This window comes from Giraffa tippelskirchi, chromosome 2 (assembly GCF_054371585.1).
Source record: "Giraffa tippelskirchi isolate mGirTip1 chromosome 2, T2T-mGirTip1v1.2.pri, whole genome shotgun sequence".
In the NCBI taxonomy this organism is placed as follows: domain Eukaryota; kingdom Metazoa; phylum Chordata; class Mammalia; order Artiodactyla; family Giraffidae; genus Giraffa; species Giraffa tippelskirchi.
This window is the reverse complement of record NC_137276.1, coordinates 10,441,348-10,450,205: the sequence shown is the minus strand read 5'-3', so window position 1 is coordinate 10,450,205 and position 8,858 is coordinate 10,441,348.

Here is an 8,858-nt window from a genome sequence, read left to right as displayed (position 1 = left end):
GGAAGGAGAGGCAGAAAAACAGGAACCACCTGTGGTCCAGACGTGTTTTCTCATGCGCTGTTCTACTTGAGTGCCACAGGCCCAGGCCCACTGAGCCCAGGCACGTGCATGGAGAAGGGAGGCTGGCCAGGTAGGGTCTGGCCAGGTAGGGCTCATGTGCCTGGTCTAAAGGGGATAAATGCTAATCTGCTCTGGGCTCGGTAGCCATGCGACGCCAATGTCACCTACCTCTGAATTTCCAGGAGAGGCATGAGATATGCTTGTTTACGTGACATCTTCTGAATTTTAACACCGAGAACCAAGTCCCCCCAAACTGAAACACAACATAGGCCAGACACAGCCCAGTTCATTGGCACCATTTTAGATCTCTGCTCTCCTGTGCTAATCAGGATTGAGGCAGGATTTCAACATGCCAAGAGAAGAAGAGAAAAGAGGGGGCTCGTTTGTTAGGCACTATTCAGATACTGGAGGCCAAGAGACTTGGGATCCTGTCCCAACTCTTTGACCAACTCCTCTGTATGTCGCTGGGCCAGCTTCCAGTGCCCCTTCTCCAGGCCTCTGAGAGGAGGGACTGGGACAAGGTGAATTCCAAGCACTCAGCCACCTACAGCTTGGCATGCTCTGCCCTCAGCTGATGGAAACCATTCAATGCCTAAGAGGTATTTTCTGGAAATCAGAGTGACCCTGAGTTAATGGTTCAGGAATTTAGGGGAGGGCAGTGTGATTTCTCATGAGGAATCGACTTGCAGGTGATTTCTCATGAGGAATCTCCCTAACCTCCAGAAGGAAACAGAACTGATAAATGGAAGGCCCAGTGAAACCCCTGTGATATGGTCACCTGTGTTCCCACCATCTGTGTGTCCCGTAGGGGTTTGCCTCCTCCCTGAGACCCTCAGCAACATCATCCCTCCTCAGCCTCACAGTGAGACTAGAAGGCAGGTGCCTTGTCCATCTTTTCGTCCCCGTTTTGAAGATGAGGCACTGGTGGCTCAGAAACATTAAGCATCTTACCCAAGGTCACACAGCAAAGAAAAGGCCAAGAGAAGGCCACAGTAAACTGAGGCTGGTCTGTGTCAGAATAGCTGGGCCACCTACTTCTAGGCAATAAAAACCCAAATACTGCAGGAAGAGAGGGTGTCTCAAAAATGCGCCATTTTCAGTGTCTTTGCACACTCTGATATTTCTATAACTTCCTTGGCCACATAAAGACAGCTGTGAGCAACTCTGCCTTAGGCTTGATTTAACAAGGTCAACCCCATCCTGGACCATATTTCTGTCGTTTTGAAAGACTTTCTTCAACCAAGTAGCCCACCCTCCTCAGTTGTTGTTGTTGATTTTTAATCAGATTCATTACCTGGAAGGAAAAATGGCTTTTTCTCCTTTCTCCTTGATGGTATTTTCTTTCAGAAGCCCAGATGTGGGGAAAGACAGGATACTGACTATGTTTATCTGACAAGTGCAGGGGCCAGGCCTGCTGGCCACCCTCATCCTGGAAGACATCCTGACATCAGAGGACACGTAGCAAGTATGCCTTTCTTCCCAGAAAAAGACATTCCCCTGTGCCCTGAGTGAGCAACTTTCTCTTTCTGCAGAACCATGTGCCTCATGCAGTCAGAAAGAACTGGAGAATCTCACGCTGCTTTGTCCACAGCAGAGAGTCACCGTCCACAGGACTCAAACTCACTCCCTCGTGTGCAAAGCTCACCTGTGAACTTGGAAGTGGGCAGAAGCATCTTCTTCATGGCCCAGACCTCAGGGTTTCTTATTTATAGTTACGTTCACCTGCTTTGAATGACCTTTAGACCTGTTCCTGTTTTGCCTCTTTCCAGGGTTTTTCCCAAAGTTACTTGACAACAGCTGTGTTGGGGCTGGGATGGGAGGCAGAGTTCACAACTGCCCCTGTGTTGTAGATGAGAAACCTGACTCTCAGGGGACCGAGGCCTTGCCTGGGGCTATCCAGCTGGTGAGGACAGAGCTGAGTTTGAAGTCCAGCTTCTGGACTCCCCTGGGTTTGGCCACCTGCCTTGCTGTGCCCCCTTCTCACCCTGACGTGAAGGCCGTGGGGGCTCCCTGTGGTCTGGCACCAAAGGGGTTCCAGTGAGGGTGGGCAGGAGATGCCAGTCCTGGCTTTGAAGCCCATGGCTATGCAAAAGCTACCCCCCTGGCTCAGAGAGACAAGGTGTTGTGCCTGCAGCTCCTGGCTGTGGTCTGTGGAGCAATACAGACTGTATCCCTGTGGGACATTATCTGAGGGCTGGACATGAGGTCAGGAAGAAAGAGAGGAAAGAGAGGGAAAAGGACAGCTGTGGACTGAACTGTGGCCCTTGCCAACTCACATGGAAGCTGTTGTGACTGCTTCCCTCACGTGACTGCATTTGGAGACAGAGCCTTTAGGGAGGTCATTAAAGGTAAATAATGTCATAAGGGTGAGACCCTAATCCAACAGGATTGGTGGCCTTAAACCAAGAGGAAGAGAGCCCTCTCTGCCTCCCTGTCCTCTCTCTCCCCATAGGCACCGAGGAGAGGCTCTGTGAGGACTCAGTAGGAAGGTGGCCAACTGCAAGCCAAGGAGAAAAGTAGAAGTGTTGGTCTCTCAGTTGTGTCTGATTCTTTGTGACCCATGGACTGTAGCCTGCTGGGCTTCTCTGTTCACGGGATTTTTCAGGTAAGAATACTGGAGTAGGCAGTCATTCCCTTCTCCAGGGGATCTTCCTGACACAGGGCTCAAATCCAGGTCTCCCACATTGCAGACAGATCCTTTACCATCTGATCAAGCCACGGAGAGCTCTTCCTGAAATCAAATCACTTGAAACCATATACTGGATGTCAAGTCTCCAGAGTTGTGAGAAGTGAATGTCTATTGTTCACTTAACAGCCTGTAGTAATTTTTTATGGCCTCCCAAGCAGACTAAGACCAGCACGAACTGAAAGAAGAGGGAGAAAGCACACCCTCACTACGGCCAGCCACCACCAGGGTGCATCACACCACCCTCCCCTCTCAGTTTCCACACCTGACACCTCCCCCCTCCCCAGGCTCTCTCCCATCTTCAGGAGGCCTGTTCCATAGAGACCTGGACTGAGACCTGCCCCAGTCAGCCCAGGGAACCATTTTTCCTTGGAAACTTCCCGTGACGTGGGCAGATTTCTCCCTCTCTGTTCCACTGTCCACCAGAGAATGACCCTCATGCCTTCCTCTTCAGTTTGTTCTATCCTCCAAGGAGGTCGAGTATAGCTCACCCTCTCACCGGAAGCTGACCCGTCGGGTAGGGACTAACTGCTGGGCAGTTGCCAGGAGTATGGGTACTGCGGACAGACTCCCATATCTGGGAACAGGTCAGCTCAGGTTTAGACCCCAGGCTCCCACATGGCAACTAGGGAACTGTGACTACACAGCCTCATCTCCTCCTCATCTGTCGCGGGAGAGTAGTGCGAACATGAAAGGAGGTGCTGGGAAGATGCACCCCCATTCAGTCCCCTTCTCACCAGGGCAGGAAGGGTCTGGGGCTTCATGTCTCTGTCCAGACACCAGAAGGCCCTCGGATAGAATGGGAGCCCCGAGCTCCACCAACCTGACTCTAGAATTATTTGAGCAATTGCCAAGTCTCAAATATGCCACCCCTGTCCTCTCATAGGTTGAATAATAAGCCCCCTACCCACAAATGGCTTCCTTGGCGGCTCAGATGGTAAAGAACGTGCCTGCAATGCAAAAGACCTAGGTCCAACCCCTGGGTTGAGAAGATCCTCTGGAGAAGGGAATTTCAACCCACTCCAGTATTCTTGTCTGGAGAATCACATGGACAAAGGAGCCTGGCAGGCTACAATCCACGGGGTCACAAAGAATCAGACGTGACTGAGCGACTAACACTTTCACCCAAATAGTTTCATATCCTAATGCCTGGAACCTCTAAATGGGAGTTCCTTTTTAGGAAACAAGGTCTTTGCAGATATCTTTAAATTAAGAATTTCAAGATGCAATCAGTCTGGGTTGTGGAGGTGGTCCCTAGATCCAGTGACATACAGAGGAGGAGGAGACGTAAAGACACATGAACACAGAGACAGAGGTGGCAGTGATGCAGCCACAAGCCAAGGGATGCCTGGAGTTACCAGAAGCTGAAAGAAGCAGACAGATTCTCCCCTGAAGCCTTCAGAAAGAGCACAGCCCTACTGAAATCTTGATTTGGGTCTCAAATGGTGGCAGAATAAAATCTGCTTGTGTTAAGTCAGCAAGTTTGTGGTAATTTCTTACAGCAGCAAAGGAAACTCGGGGACTATATCAGTGATGAATAACATATGGAGGCTAATACACCCTCCATCCCTGGGCTCACAGTACTGGGCCCACAGCATATGGCTCGTGACTGGCTGGCTTGGTGAAAAGTGCTAAAATGAGCCTCAATGTCATCCCAGAAGTTGTCCGTTGAAAATGCAACGTCACAAACGTGCTTTGGGGCAGTCTTGGAGGGCCACGTCTGTCTGCAGGTCCCATCCTTTTTTCTCCTCACCCAATGTCAACTCTACCCAAATAACCTTGTGTCCCCTGGAAATGGGGCATGGCCTCACTTTTCCAGAATGCACCCTTGGTTCTGGCTTGTGGGAGCTAAGTTAAACACTCCAGTGGAGCCTCCCTTTGCACAAACTTTGTTAGCATGTCAGCTGTGCAGGACAGATGCTCCCCGCAGCCATCACATGGAGCGAGACCCTGCACCAGCTCCACTTGGGCATGGCTTCTAAGGGTGGGGAAAGAATGTCCCATGTCCCTCACTACCTGCAAGGGTGGGGAAGTAGGAGGTCAGGAGTGCTTAGAAACTTGGTCTGGTGGACTTCTGGGGAGAAGGACTTAGAAGTGAAACTGCTCAGGCTAATTAGACCTTGTGGAAGTGGTGGGTGTTGGGGAGAGGAGGGGTGGGGACCTTTGGATACTTTTTGTCCCATCTCCAACCCCTGCAATGTAACAACATCAACCACCAAACCATTTGATTTCTTTCTAGCAGGGTACTTGCAATGTAAAAGCAGTTCTAGATCAACCCCTGGATTCTCCCCAACCCCTTCCATGCCAATTTCAGACCCTCCCCCCACTTTGTGAAGAAATTCTGGAGCCATCCATGCCCTCTCACCTCTTTTTTTCTTAATAGCCTGTGTGCTCCTCTGTAGGTTTGAAACTGATCTGAACTCTCCTTCTAGATGCTCTTGGGTCACGTGTGATCTTAAATAACCAGGAGGCCCTAGTCGTGGGACCACCAGAGGAATTCAGAATGTTTTTATTTTTCTGAAAAGCTGTGAAAACCTCATCGACAATGGTGCATAGGCACACACACAGGCAACCACAAATCCCCCTCGGGGCTTCTGCTCAGGGACCCCTTCTCTGGTTCTCTTTGGGTCCACAGGTGCCAGGTAAGTAAGGTCAGGCCCATACTGTGTACCTTTCAAGGGATCCCACTTACATCTTGGCCTTGTCCTTCGCACCCGCCCCTGTCTAGGTTTTCACCCTGGGAAGCTGTCAAGGCTCAGCTTCCCCAGAGCAGGTCCACACACCTGGGCTTCCTTGCCCAGGTTTCCCCTTCATGTCACATCTCCTGCACTTGACTAAACTCACCTGCTTTCAGGTCAGAAAACATAAGGGCTTAGTGTTTGATTGGCTTTAAACCTCATTTAGAAGACAAGGGGAAAGCCGAAACCAGATCCAAGCATTTTTATTATCAGTCTCCATTACCTGTATACATTTATTGCATATGTAGTTTTTGCTTTTTTTTTTTCTGGACCCGTGAGAGAGTTGCTTGCCAATTTACAGAGCAAGTGGCTCTGTCATTTCAAGCCTTAAGCAATCTGACTTTTAGAGATAAACTCCAGCTTTAGGGAAGCAAATAGAACTTACACCCAGTTATGGGTCCTGGTGAACTCAGGCAGCTCCAGTTGTCCTGAGATGGCCCTTGTGTTCAGGGAGGAGTTTGGACCAGAATGTGTGCCTACCATTTCATCCATGAAAATCTTAATGCATGCAAGAACACCAAGGGTGATGGAAAAATAAAGTCCAGCCAACAAGACTGTAAAGAAGGCCACCCTGCCCCTTGAACGCAGTGTTCCAGCCCTACTGAGGCATACACAGTGTGACCGCCCGAAGGTGCGCCTTTGCAGGGAGAGATCAGATTAACTTCCTGCCAAACAAGCATCATTCAAATCCAAACGTCAGCCTCTCACCTTCCCTCCTTCTGGAAGAACCACATTATTTATTTAGCCTTTGGTTTGAGGATCTCTGTGGCAACCTTGTTTGGAAGAGTCCTGGGCAGGCTGGTACACGGGGCTCCAGGGGAGAAATGGCGCCAGGAAGGCTTGTCTCGACACATCACATTGGCCACTAACTGTCTCCAAAGGATATGAAAACATCCCGTTTGGCCTAAGGGTATTTTTCATGACTTTCATCCCCGTCTGCCAGGCCTTTCAAGTGGGACCCCCGTCCTGAAAGTGTGTTAGTCGCTCAGTCGTGTCTGACTCTTTTGCGACCCCATGGATGACAGCCCACCAGGCTCCTCTGTCCATGGAATTCTCCAGGCAAGTATACTGGAGTGGATAGCCATTTCCTTCTCCAGGGGATCTTCCCGACCCAGGGATTGAACCCGGGTCTCCTGCACTGCAGGTGAATTCTTTCCTGTCTGAGCCACCAGGGAAATCCCCTCCAATCCTGAAAGCACCCCCCAATTTCAGAACCTTGTCATTTGCTACTATCCTTGACCATAATCACCTGCCTAGGCCTCGCATCCACCTAGTACCTCACTATCTAAACCAGCGGTGGGCCAACTTTTTAGTAAAGTGTGTGTGTGTTCTCAATCAGCAGTGTTTTACTCTTTACAACCCCATGGTCTGTAGACCACAAGCCTCCTCTGTCCATGGGAATTTTCAGGCAAGAATACTAGAGTGTGTTACCATTTCCTACTCCAGGGGATCTTCCCAACCCAGGAATCAAACCCACATCTCTCGCATCTCCTGCATTAGCAGATGGATTCTTTATCACTGAGCCACCTGGGAAGCCCCTTTGTAAAGGGTAACAGATAGTAAATATTCTTACTCGCAAGCCATTTGGTCTCTGTCAAAACGACTCAACTCTCCCATATAGCACTGAAGTGGCCATACACAATAGAGAAATGAATAAGCATGGCTGTGTTCCAATAAAGCTTTTTTTATGGGCACTGAAATTTAAGGGTTTTGCAATTTTCATGTCACAAGATAGATCTTTTCTATTTTCTTTCAACCATTCACAAATGGGTAGCTTGCAAGCAGTACAAAATAGCAGGCCAGGTGCCAGACTCAGTCTAGGGGCCATAGTTTGTCCATGTCTGCTCTGCACGTGAGCAGGACAAGCCCCTCCATTGACCATGCCCCCAGCGGCATCGCTGCCCTTTTGTGGTTTCACCTTTGCCTTCTTCGTTCCTAACTCTGGCTGCTACTGGGTGATGGCCAACACTGAACCAGAAGCTTAGGTATTTTGGTTAAATCTAAATCCACAACGAAGCAACCCAAGGGGTAGTCTCATGGGGGATCAAGACCAGGCCAGGAAGGAACCTAGGTTTCTGATTTCCTCTCCTGCTGTGTCAGTGTATGCAAAGATACAGTCAGACTTTTTTCCAGAAGAGGCAGCAGGTCAAACCACAAAGCAATTTTTTATATAATGCCTTCTGTAATGCCCGTTCTGTATAAAGGCTCCAGGCATCTTCTGCCATTTAAAATTTGAATTGGCAGCAAGGAAAGACGCCTGGAGTCCACCGAAATCTCTGCTAAACTTCCCCCGCAGAATGGAGAGAGCTTATTTCAACCCCCTGAGCCCTGTCTGGGAACTTATACTAATTTCATAACTCCCGAAGATTCACTGGGACCGCCTCTGAACAATTCACAGTTGAAATCCTTGGAGGGCACTGTTTCAGGCCTCCTCTAGTTTTTCCATGTGATATTTCCTTTTGTCACAGAACCCATTTTGATTTGCTTGTAACAATATCACATGCAGAGCCAGAAAGGAGCGTCTCTCACAAAAATCCTCCCGAGATTTACTGTTTTGGTTTGATCTGCTGTTTTTTTCTTAACTGTGGTACTTAAACCCTTCCTCAACATGACTGGTACAGCTCTGAAAGCATTGACTTGTCCCTTAAAGTTCATCCAGGGAATTGCCTGGCAGCATTTATAGAGCAAATGCTTGTTTTAAAACGGAACATAATTAACACAACCATGTATATCAGCTATACTTCAATTTAAAAAATAAAAGGGGAACATAACAAGTTGAACATTTTAAGAAATTTCATGATTTTAGAAAGTTTTGATCATTATTTTCACTGATTTAAAACATAGTTTTTTTTCGTTTACAAAAATAGGGGAAACATGGTCCTAGTGAAATTCACAGCTAACTAGCAATTTCATGAATAAGTTTCTTCAGTAAAAATGACAATTATAAACACATACATACACTTTTTTTATATCTGCCTCTATATCTATGTCTGTCTACATTTCGATCAATTGATAGATAAATAAAACAGCAGCTAATATTTGAGTGCTATGTAGCAGGCACTGTGTTTAGTAAAATCTCATTGAATTCAACTCTTATTTGAGAAGGGGATCATTTGCCCCCCGAAACTAGTCAGTTCTAAAGGAAATCAACCTGTCAATGTTCATTGATGCTGAAGCTGAAGTCCCAATACTTTGGCCACCTGATGCAAAGAGCCGACTCATTCAAAAAGACCCTGATGCTGGGAAAGACTGAAGGCAGGAGGAGAAGGGGACGACAGAGGATGAGATGTGGGATGGCATCACTGATTCAATGGACATGAGTTTGAGCAAACTCTGGGAGATAGTGAAGGACAGGGAAGCCTGGCGTGCTGCAG